The 12506-nt window shown below is 35.7% G+C and overlaps 1 protein-coding gene across 12 annotated transcripts in view; it reads right to left on the bottom strand.

Moving 5' to 3' along the window:
• Window positions 1-3430: 3430 nt before the first annotated feature.
• The window catches only part of LOC141450087 (uncharacterized), a 73135-nt gene continuing 64059 nt past the window's right edge, over window positions 3431-12506 (bottom strand). For 11 of the 12 annotated variants that reach the window (XM_074120136.1, XM_074120135.1, XM_074120132.1 and 8 more), the window contains 3 exons: window positions 8367-8701; window positions 5618-5740; window positions 3431-3623 (listed from right to left, as the gene is read on the bottom strand). The gene's annotated coding sequence lies outside the window, so the exon portion shown is untranslated. The remainder of the gene's footprint in view (window positions 3624-5617; window positions 5741-8366; window positions 8702-12506) is intronic. The other variant, XM_074120139.1, reaches the window with a different exon arrangement.

Genomic DNA, 12506 nt, shown 5'->3' with positions numbered 1-12506 from the left:
TACTAACAAGATAATGGACGTCCTTAACATTGTAACAACAGGAAAATTCAAGAACCTAACAAGAAATGAGCTGTTACCTAAAACCCATCAGATGATCATGGTTCTATATAAGGCCCGATGCACCCAAGGAACCCTTGATCTTGTTACCAGAAAAGTTTACGTTGATTGAGAAGTTAAGTTTCAGACTAGGTCACATGTGAATGAGCAGGGAATTCCTTTTCAAACAAGTCATTCCAGGTATTTTTTACATTCTCAATTTTCGCATGCTTATATCAGTACTCTTTATTGTTACATGAAATCCTATCATTTTATCTAATGCCTAGAATGCTACTTACTACGTCAATTACTTAATTAAAATTAAGGATGAAGCAGGTTTATTATTTTTGATAAAATGCCAGGAAAAAAATTAGTCAATTTGTGAAATATTATGATGAAGGGCTTTAGATTGAAAGGTACAGATTTATTGAATGTTGGATGGTTTCGCGGAAGCCCCAAGTTCGGCTCCGTTACAACAGATCAATCTCAGAAACGTTTAAGCTTGTCTGCAACTGATAATTAATAAAATTATTTAGTTTGTTTTAGGTTAGTTAGTTGCTTTAACTAGAAAACATTTATTAAAAATAACCACACTATTAAAGTTACGTTGTGTTTTCTTTACTCGTAAATCTTATTTCTTGTTTTATTTAATTAACGTAATTTGAAACTGTAATATGGCAGTAGTGACGTTTAAATTGACTAGGCATTAGATAATATGCTAACGCTTGCACATCATGCCATTAGCATAACATCATACTATCATTCCTCTACTATTGGCATCAAAATAGTTGGCCGGATTGATATAAGACATTTAAGAACTACCTTCGTCAGTTAGTGTGTCTCCAAATCATTTCTTTGGATCACGTAACAGTCAGAAACCATACGTGACCAATTTGTCCAGTCCAACTTTAATAAACAGATTTGACATTCCTTGGTTAAAAAAAAAAAGTACACAATTTATTGTTTTATAAAATAATTTAGTATCCAACTTAAATCCATCTTTCCATCAATTTTTATTTCATCTGCAACGTAATAATAACATCAAAACAGAAATATTCAAATAAAAAGAGTAAAAAAATAAGAAAACTACTTTTAAAAGATTCACGAAACACATAAAACGACACAAAATAGTAAAAATATAAATACGTTTAAGCATATTTACAACAAAGTGCAATTTTGGTTATAACCTGTATAACCTTCTACTGTTTACCACTGATTGTAAGAAATTAAAGATATCGATAAATCGAATCATGGCTAATAATATCACATTAAATCAAATGATTATTATTTTTTAAATATTATATTAATATTTATTCACTAGATTTATTTTTATTTAATAAAAGGTTTGTTTTTTTTCACTTCATTAAAAAATAAATTAACAAAAAAATAAATATAGAAACACTTGCTTTCTTATAACTATTATCTCTATAGACATTTATTTTTAATAATACTGCTTTGTACTTTATTTTATCTCCTTTATCTATTTATTCATTCTATAAATTACATATATATATTTTTAAAGAATATATTGTGAATAATGTAACAATAGGGAGATCAAAAACATCAAAAAAGGATTTTAAAAAAAACACAGGACTCAATATGACATAACTTGACATATACTGAACTGAGTCCTATTTTTACACGAATGTTCTGACCATTCCCCACTGTCTGATAGTGCCCAACAATTCCTACGGGTGTCATTTCTAGCCTGTTGTTCAGCTATTGGGAAAAATTTCGTGTCAGACACTCTACGTCCTGAAATAGAAAAACGTATTAAAAATAATTAAAAGTTTAATATTTTTAGTAGATTGTACCAAAGGAAATGATCGACTCGGTCCAAGACGGTTGACAATTGTAACCGAAAGTGATCAAAGTAAATACAAAATATCCACAACAAATTACTCACCATCCGATAATTGTGGATTTCCTTCCAAACGATTGTCCGTCAATCCGATCCAAGCGAATTGTGCTTTACTAGCTTGCAACAGTGCAGCCGCTTCTTTGTTAATGCTTGGATCAGTTAACGAGACTAGTCGTCCATTTTGTCCCCGGCAGAGTGCGTCCGCTTCGGCAAAGTCTGTCACCTTTTCCATCAGTTTCAGACAGGAATCACTTTCAGCGTGGTAGGTGTAACCATTTTCATTGACTGAAATAATTTTTCAGAAAAAGAAAAATTAGGTTTTCTATTGATTACGTTTTAGATATCCTCATAGGATCCCTTAGGAGCTGAGGAAATACCATTTTCTCAAAGGATTTTCTATTTCAGAAGATTTCTAAGGCTGGGAAAGTTGAAGCAACGTTACGTCATTATATAGGCCTGCTTAAAATTGCCCTTCAGATAAGACTGGAATTAAAGCTCCAAGTTGGCACTTGTTTAAAATGAAGACGGAAATTGGTTTGTGTGGACAAGTTCCGCAACGAATTCTCGAGGCCTTTAAGGCACGAACAAGAACCTAAAGCAAAGTACTTAATCTTGCAAGCCTGATTAAAAGTTGGCCATTAAAAGATAAGTAAATACACTTGATTATTAATTGGAAACAATTAAATTACAAACATGAAGTGCCAATGCTTACTTAGATAGTATACAGAAAAGCTTAGAATGGAAGGAGCATGAAAATAAGCATGGGAAAAGGATGGAAAACCTGCAGCTTTTCTCTTAGAAAGCACCATTTCCATGCATCTACTACTTGTCAAGTGGATATTTTTAATTGAGTTTTTGCAGAATACTGGCGTTTATAAACAACTTAGGAGACTACAAAGGAAATAGGAGGAAAAACATTTCTTGAAGTGTGCGCAAAGAATGGATTCTGCATTTAAGCAGAAGCAAAGCGTAGGGCAGTTCAAGAAGCAGCAAAAGGGCTTAAAGCCCAAGATATCATAAGAGGCAACTACCTACGACAAACTTTTTTTTTCCCTTTAACTTAGAAAAAAAAGGGTTATTTTTACATCGTAGCAAAATGGCATAACAGAGCAGCCACACATTAATAGTCGTGGCCGGAAATCCTCTAGCAAAAAAAGTTGTCTCTAAAAGGCTACAAAGTAGGCTGAGAAGTCGATCATAGTCCCTTTTTAGTAGGGCAGACTGGGTAAGCACTTGGGATCAACCAACACTTTGTGTAGGTTTGTCACTAACGGGAAGAAATGGAACTATAAGTACCGGGTATTTCCGGTCAGAGTGAAGGTCGTGTATGCTTGAGAGTTCGGTTTTTTTTTTGGAGAGAAGAGAAATCCCTACATTCCAGCTTCTGCCCAGGAGTGTTTCCTTAGAGAGAGTGATCAGTCAGCACTGAACAGGAGCGCCAACTATGGGGCACCACATTGTTTAGATTGACTGGGCCCCCTTCACCAATTTTTTTTTTTTAAACTGATGAGAGAAAAAAGTAAAACTACTCACTCATTGGCCTTTTAGTGAAATGCATATGTTTGGTAGATCTCTGCAAGATGACCGTTGGTGAACATCTGGTAAATATACGACATTTATGCGTTGAAACTTCATAGTTGGCAGCATCGCAGGCCGGCTGTTTATTGCACAAAGCTAGACACTGTTTGGCACTTCTGGCCAATACGGAGAAACCAGGGCCTTCCACCTATTTCACCAAAAACAGAAAACAGTTTCACTTCACTTTCTCTTTAACAGAAATTACATTCTCTTAAAACCAAGCATTTTTACTAAAACAAATCAAGATGTAGTTATTCTAGGCAGAGTACGGGGTGATCTACACGCACGGACTTCTTCACTTATTTCAAAGTAAGTACCACAAATTATTCACGGACTTCTTCACTTATTTCAAAGTAAGTACCACAAATTATTAACCTGTCAAGTGTTTTTATGGAGGTTACACATCCCAAGCAACCCTGCTAACCACCCTCAGGCTGTCTTGCAAAATTTCTGAGATCGGATTGGTTTAACAACTCCCATCTACAACCCATCTGAAATTCCTCACCCAATATCTGTTATCTAATTCCAGTTTGTTACGTCAAAACAAATTTCAAATGTCGTATTTCATGTAAGATTTCTTTCAATAATAACCTGCATTCATAAAATTTCATTTTTCATTTGTCTGATTAGGAAAAAATACATTTTTAAAAGTATTTTTCCTTTCATCAACCAATCATTAACCTTGAAAAGTTTTGCGGTCATTGCTTACTAAACAACCAATGAAATCATATTTACTTCACGTGATTAATACATGCACTGATTACTAAAAAATTAGCTTAATTTGACATTGTTCGCGTATTTTATGTATATATATTATTTGTATATTTTTTTTCTCAGTAAACTATTTGATAACCTAAACACTATCAGTGTGAACTACTTTTTCTCGTCTTTTTTCCCTGGAATAATCTATCCTGAATAATATTAAATGATAATTTTATTACAAAAGCATTATCTACCATGTTGAGATAAGGAAAAAACATCGAAGCCAATGTGTTTTTTTTAAATTTTTTTAATCGATCGCCTGATTCAATGAAGTTCAGGGCAAAAAAATCGACCTTTCACTCAACCCAATAAAATTGCCATTATCTCCTTTCTCTTTCTCTTTTTTAAATATCTTTATCGTATAATTTGTAACCTACAAAGGTCAATCAATAAGTTACAAAGACTAAAAAACTAACCTTTGTTAAGTGCTAAGAAACACCAGGTGAAGAAAACAGCTGTGCAGAGTTTGGGGGTTAGTTAACCTAACCCTGTGGGTAGAGACTGTTACTGGAAGAGAAGGTTATAAACCGCGTAGCTATCGCGAAATATCGAGATATTTGGTAAATTTCCTGTCAGACGTGATCTCGTATCCATAACAAGGATCTAGGTTGAGTAAAATCCTGGACCAATTTAGATGAGAGGACCTACTAAATCATCTAAGAAGGGATGGGTACAATAAAAGCCTCTCTGGACTTTGCCTGGAGTACAGGAATTAATAGAAATATTTCTCTGGTTTTTGGCCTCATTTTATAATCCCTTTTTTTTTAAGTTATTAAGTTACACCAGCGCCTAGATACGACGTAAGTAACAATGACAATAACTGACCACTACAGACTCACTAATTGATGGGGGAGAAGTTACCCAGTGATAACACTCCCTAAGTCGACTCTAGGATTAGCTACTCTCTTCAGAAGAGAGGAAATCACGAGGCCACCAGCGTTTTAATCGTCTCGGAGGATGATCTGGATGGTGATGAGATGATAAATGGCAGCGGACAAGAGGATTGGAATGAGCGTAATGAAAATTTTTATAACCTAGTTCGTGCAAACCTGGACCTACAAACGGAATTTCCCAGGTCTGCGTGGATGGTTAGATTTGAAACATAAAATGGAGCCGTTTAACGATAGTGCGGAGAATTTTAGACTGAAGAGATTCGAGTTCGTTGGAAGATTTGGAGCGTTTCGTTGAACCCCACAGTTCAGATACCGTGCAGTCCAGGCGGGATTGTAAATCAGTCGTTTGTTATTAAGTGAAAGTTTTGAACGTTGGTCTAGTCAGTCTTTTAAGCAGTCGATAACGGCCTGTTAACTTCACTTTGTTTAAGTCGTGTGTGAGGGATAAAAATCTTAAAATTAAGGATCAAATGCCGACAAAGCTTACCTTAGCTCTGGCTATAGCCTTAGCTCGCTGGCCGGAACACATCAATATCATCATTAACGCCAGCAGTATCGTGAAGCTTGCAGCACATCTGTGGCAGAGTAACATCTTGGCATTGAGAACAATCTACAAAAAATAAATACAAAGAAGTACAAAAAAATTGGGAAAATTTCAAGAATTTATAAAAATTAATAAATAAAGATTACCCTAACAAGAAAACACTGTATGTTTTGTCTTCGTATGATTTAATTATTTTTTGTAATAAAAGTTCACCGTTTTTTTAGTAAAGGATGCGAGTCGAAACTCAGAACCGGAAAGAGAGAGACAGAAACAGAGTGAACAATTTAAATTATCCTAGTTGAATTATGTGAAAAGTAGTTTCCCGACCGACTACTGGAGGCGCTTGTGTGTGCATGTAAAAGCTTTTTGTGCACAAAATAGAGAAAAAGCTCTTTATTATAAAACTATAGTGTGAATCGTTTACACATAGATAATCCACTCATACACTCATGACATGTACATACATAACATGTTATGTATGAATAGGTTTTTAGGTTAATGTGTGTGTAAACCGTTATGCATTATTACAGTTGTAAAGTAAATTTGAATATAACAAAAGGTACAAAATTTACCATCTACAGAGGAGCATGTGAACGATGAGTAAATGCACTCTGGTTGGTATACAAGTGCTTTTAATTAAGTCACATACTTGGAAAACCATGTTACATGTCCTTACAGGTTTACTGTCACACAAAATGGCGGCTAATTTATTTTCCTTATTACAAATACAAACACACACACACACACATATGTAACGACATATTGTTTTATACAAAGTAGTTGCCTTATCACATATTCTGTCTCTCTCTCACACACACACTCACATATGTAATGACATATTGTTTTGTACAAAGTACTTGAACACAATTCCCACTACTATTGTATAACACATTGTTACTAACATGTGTAAACTTGTTAAAAAGTTTTTTTTTTTTTTTTTTTTTTTTGTTTTTTTATGTAGTTGTTCGTATACACGTGTTAGAACTTAACTAAACACGTGTTCCTGACAAGGGTAAATCAAAAAATTATCTAGCGTGAAACATTCACTTGTCATTTTTTTACTCTAATTTATTTATTTATTTTTTAATTTAATTTAAATAAAGGCGGATAAATTCCTAAGGTTATTGTCGCCTAGAGCGTTTTTTTTTTTATTTTAGTGCACTATCGGTTATAGACACTGTCAAAAAAAAAAAAAAAAAAAAAAAAAAAAAGGCCAGCACCTGGGTTCGAACCCACGATCTCCGGGTCGTAATATGTAATAAATAAAGTTTCATTTAAACATAATAATTATAACAGTTCTCAGGCAGGGAATAGGCTGAGTGGTTAGCGAATACTGGATTCTGTACCGGAGATCTCGGGTTTGAATCCTCATCTGCTCGCCTTTAGATTTTTCTCTTCCTAGGAGCTTCTTTTTGGCGATGTAAAGAGTTCGAGTGTAACGAGAAAACACTTTGTACTGAAAAAAAGAGCTCCGCGTACCAAATGGTCTAAATGGTTTTAGAGTGTCAAAAATTAATATAAATAAATAGTTTTCCATATTTTTTTGGAAAAAGGAAATCATTGAAACTGACATAAGTTCGCTTGCCCGAGAGTTGAGATACTCGAAGGAAATAGAAAGTCGAGCTTTCTGCAAAATTTTCGTTGTTTACAAAAAAAAAAGGAGAGATAGAGAGAGAGAGAGAGAGAGAGAGAGAGAAACACGTTTCGAACTCAGAGGATCTCAAGACAGAACTACGATACCTAAAATTGGACTCAAACTCAACACTTGTTCATTTCTATGAAGGGGAAACAAAAAATACTTTTTGTTCATTGACGTCACCAGCCAGCAAAGTTCATGCTTTTGTTATATTTGCTTAAAAGCCGTGGATTAGGCTTTGCTTTTGGGGAGAGGCAGGGTGGGTGGGCAAACCAAAAGTTCCTTCTTTACAAAGTTTAGTCCGGCATTCTTGTCACTTTTGTTTCCTGTGCTTTAACTTGGAATCTTTATCTCTCGCTAGCTACTTCCTTTTTACTTAATCACTTCAAACACCAGGCGGCCCAACTTCCCTGCCGGCTCTTGAGAATAGTCAACTTTTCTGGAGTGCCATTCGTACTGTGGTTACAACAGATTACTGGAGGCGTTACTAAAACGTTTAGAACATTAACTAAAAAGAGAGTCTACTAGGAATAATGGAAGAGCGAGAAGTACTTTCCATGCACCTAAATAGGGAAGAGTTGGTTCCACCAGGATTTAGGGGGAACTCCCCACCTTTATGGAACGGGGGAAACGGCAAACAATGGAGGGGAGGCCCAGAATCATGTCCTTACAGAAGGGGCGCGCGCGGAGAGGGATTTTCATTAAACTTATCCTCATAACTAACCCAATGAAAACATATCCCTTTCAGGGTGTGGGTGGGGGGAAGACACCCCGCTGTGGGGCACTCCCTCATACCGCAATCTAACAAGCCTCCCAGCCTCTCTAACTCCTGCATTGTTTGGGCTTCCAACACGTTGTTAGTTAAATGTTGTCCCAGAACCCAGCGGGAGGAGTTTCTCCTCGAATGTTCTAATGAAAACATAAAACAAGTCCTCGGCGAGATATACCGTTTTGTCTTCCTTCCAGTAACTCTTAGACGTCCAAGAACTTGTTCTATATTTTTCATCACTTCTATTATATAATAAAAGAAATTAAAAAATATATATACACACGTACGACATTTCCGGTGCAATGAATTCACTTGACTTCCTCATTCCAGTAGCTTTTACGTAATTAAAATTTCTGGAAAAATTGGAATCTGTAAGGAACATGCACTACCACAGTATTCCACATCATATATCACAATGGATAGTGTTGAAGCGAGCGTGAAGTCACAGCCCAGGCGATCCAAGCAAAATTCTTTAAAGTGACTTCCGGGGAAATAAACTGTTGAACTAGCAAACTTCCGGTTAACTGATGTTCTCATTATGGTGGCCGCAAACTCTCCTTACATCTTCGTTTCACACTTTATGGTGCCTCAAGTTCCCGGATATGAGAGTGTTCCATGTTAGCTGGAAGAGATTTATCGTCATTACAACTTATCCCGTCCAGTCCCAGCTGTTCCAATACATTTTGCCTCCAAGAAACTTTACTACCAACCCACAACATAAAAGCAGGAAGCGTAAACCATCGTCCTGTCGCTCGGAGAACTCTTTAACCCCTTGCAATATTGCTTACTCGCTCCTGGTTCAGTGGATGAACGCCTGGGCGTTACAAGAAATCTAGAACACCCTCCAGGGATGTGGGATGTGATGCCTTGCCGGGCCGCAAAGTTAGTACGTGCTGGGCAAGTTTAAGGGTGGCGTAAGCACTGTACGGGCACGTTTAGGGAATTAAATTACTATAGCCCGCCCAATCCGCAGGGACTCCCTCCCAATTTCCTTAGCTCCCCTCGCTAGTCGCTCCCTAATCCCCAATTCCTGAGCCATGCTTTCTTAATATCATACACTATACATCGCCCCCCCCCCCGGCACTCAGTGTGGAATATTAACGCTACATATTAGAAGTGATTTATTGAATTTAAACAAAAGCAGGTCAACCAATCGTGTCCCGTCTTTGAATCTGTACCAGGATCACGCACTAACAAACTGACATAGGTATTATAGGTATTGGTAAGATAAAAAAAATCTTTACACCAACGTTTCGAATTATCTTGTAAGTTCATCTTCACAGATACAAAACCGAAAAAAAACCCTAGAGATTTGGGTGTTTAAAATTTCAACATGAAAACAATATTCACAATTCGTGTTGAAACATGATAAAATATAAAAACTTTAAAGTTAGTTCATAACTTTACAGTTAGAATTTCGAGAATTACAGCAAGTGGAAATCATACTGTAGCGATCGCCATGATTCCTCGAGATAAGAAAGAATCCCCTTCCTATCAAAATTAAAATCCAACACTTGTGCCAACAGCAGAACGATGTGCCTTCTCGGAAATCCAAAGAAACTGATGACGATACTCTCTTTTCTTAGGATACAATTCTTTTTCCGGTTTTGTTGGAGAATTTCCAAAACTGGGCAAAGATGTTTTTTTTTTCAATTACTATTACCAACCATTACTTCTAAAGTAGTGTCTAATTATAAATGCGGAAAGGGAAATAAACTCTACTCCACATTCTGTTACGATCGTAAGAACAAGCATGGCGACTGTGATAAGGTTTCACAAATATTGATTCCAACTTCCTGGGAGAAAAGACATAAGAAAAACCTGCATTTACCTGAAGATCCATTTCTGGTTAATTTGAAAACCTAAAAGGGATACTTCCGGTGATAATTTGGCAAGCTTCATGTTACTTCCCTTTCCTGGCAACACTAGACCGACTTCCTCTTTTCTCCAGATTCTAGGACTCACCAGATTTTCCAACACCGGACATTTGCATTAAATTTTTCATTCTTACTAACATTATTTAGTTATTAGGTAAATCGTAAATTACGTTGAAATGAACTCTAAAAAGGAAGGAAGTCTAAAACAACCCGCTCCCTTTTGCACGAATTTTCCACGGAAAAAGGTCAAAGTAAAAGTTACTCAGATCTATGAGTAACTAATGTTTTTAGGAAAATAAAAAGAAAATGCTGGGAAAACTAACTCAAATAAGTAAATAAGAAAAAAAAGAGCAATTTTCGAGTGAAAGAAGCGTCGATCACCTTCTCCTTGAGGTGTCATTTGAGATAAAAGTATGATTATAGTTCTATTAACGAGGAATTAAATGATTACTTAAAATCTCAAGTTCTTGCACAGACCCTTTTTCATAGTTTTCCAAGATTTCCATGGAAAAAGAAAACCACCCAAGATTATTTTCATTGAAATTCTCTCTAAAGTCCATTTCTGTTTAGTTATGACGTAAAAATAATATCAGATAATAATCCGTGGGAAATATTTTTACATTTAAAACATGTAAACGTGTTTTCTTTAAAAATAGTTTTAAGTAAAAATTCTCATTTTAAAATAATAATAATAAAACACACTTACCTGGTCTATGTGGATGATTTTTTAAAAAATTTTGATGGCACTGATACACGAAAAACAAATAATTTTTTTTAAAGAAAAATAAATGGAAAAATAAAAAGAAAACCTTTTCAAATTTTGGCCCTAATCATAACTAAAGAGAATAAAAATTTTCCCCAGAAGAACAAGAAAAATAGAAGTGAAAAATCTCGCCACACGATTAACAACAGGAAGTCAGAATTAAACTAAGAAGAAGCGAGCGGACACTTGTTGCTATATGTGCCGGCTGGCGTACATACGCGCAGGCGCTCTGTCACCCTCTGGTGGGTAATAGAGGGGGGAGTACGTGGCTCTCCCCTCCGCACCTTGGTAAATGGTTTGTTAAATAAATGCTGAGGGGTGTACAAATTCTGCTGCTGCTGTTGGCCTGTGTCACCCTCGAACACATGTTCAATGGTGGCAAGAGAGGGGGCGTCAAGGCTATAGCCCCCCCCTCACCGAGTCTTTAATTCTAGTGGCTGTGGTAAATATTACACAGGGTACTATGTGAACTACAGCTCATCGAATTTTGGGTATTCAATAGCTTGGGGTAAAACCCGCATTGTGAGCCTTCGTTTGTTTTTTTTTTACATGGGGAATTTTCTCTCAATTATTTGGAATTTATAAATTTAAAAAAAGTAAAGTAATTGCCTATTTTTTCAGGCGGGGCTTAACGTCCAACTACATAATTAGGTGTCGTGGACGAAGGCGACTAGCAAACATACTTTACTATAAATTTCTCATATTAAACCATTAAATAAAATCCAAGGCCTTAACACTGGGAATCGAACCCACTAAACCAACAATACATCTTAGCATTGCGGGTCTAGTCTCTTAACCGCCTAACATACTTAACTATAAATTTCTCATATTAACCATTAAATAAAATCCAAGGTCTAGACCGGGGGAATCGAACCCACTAAACCAACAATACATCTTAGCATTGCGGGTCTAGTCTCTTAACCGCTCGGCTATCGTGGCGCCTGCCATAAATATTAAATCTCACCAAATTACCGAATTTTAAAATTAAAAATAAAATCTATGATACAAAAAACATGGCTTCTATATACTGTTATTCCCAAAATTCTGACTCATAAATGTTCTCCGAACGTTTATTAGGTCATATTTAATTCTTATCACTTCAGCAGGAAGGTACCCAACACGCACAGGGAGATACCCTTAATCAAATTCAGGGAGAAGAATTGTTTCCTGTAAAAGTTGTCGTTTTTGTCTGTTTGTTTAATCACGATACAAATTTTCTAGAAAATCGCAGGATCCGTTATGCGAGGAAAATCCTTAAATTACGGAAATAAGGAAAATTCTATTCAGTAAAGTGATAACTTCCGGTTGAATTGATTTTTAACCAAAAACCTTTTTTTAATAGGCACTCCCTCTGTTAGCCCCCAGGCAAAGTATTAAATTTAAGTCTTTTTGCTATTTTTTTTTTTCATTATTGAATTACGATGGATAAAAAAAAGAAACACACATAAGAGCAGATGAATCACTTTGTTTCCGGATTCTTGGAGGACCTCAAAACGAAGACATTTCCGGTTGTAATACCATCACTTTCCAGAGAAGAGCCATTTTAAAAAAAGTAATGAATTCTAATTTTGCAACGAGATATTGTTGCCAACATTACTATTTATTATTCAATTTAATATATCTATCTATCTATCTATCTATATATATATATATATATATATATATATATATATTAAAGATGTGAAATTATCAGAAAATGATTATCCTTATCAGTTACCCTTTGTTACTGCCGTGTAAGTTTAACTGATTATAACCAGTTTGAAGGTTCTTATCGCAATGACTTGTTT

Source organism: Rhodnius prolixus, unplaced genomic scaffold (assembly GCF_049639745.1).
Source record: "Rhodnius prolixus isolate KJV_2025 unplaced genomic scaffold, Rpr scaffold_2, whole genome shotgun sequence".
Lineage (NCBI taxonomy): Eukaryota > Metazoa > Arthropoda > Insecta > Hemiptera > Reduviidae > Rhodnius > Rhodnius prolixus.
Note: the sequence above shows the minus strand (reverse complement) of the source record. Positions and strands in the feature narration are given on the sequence as shown.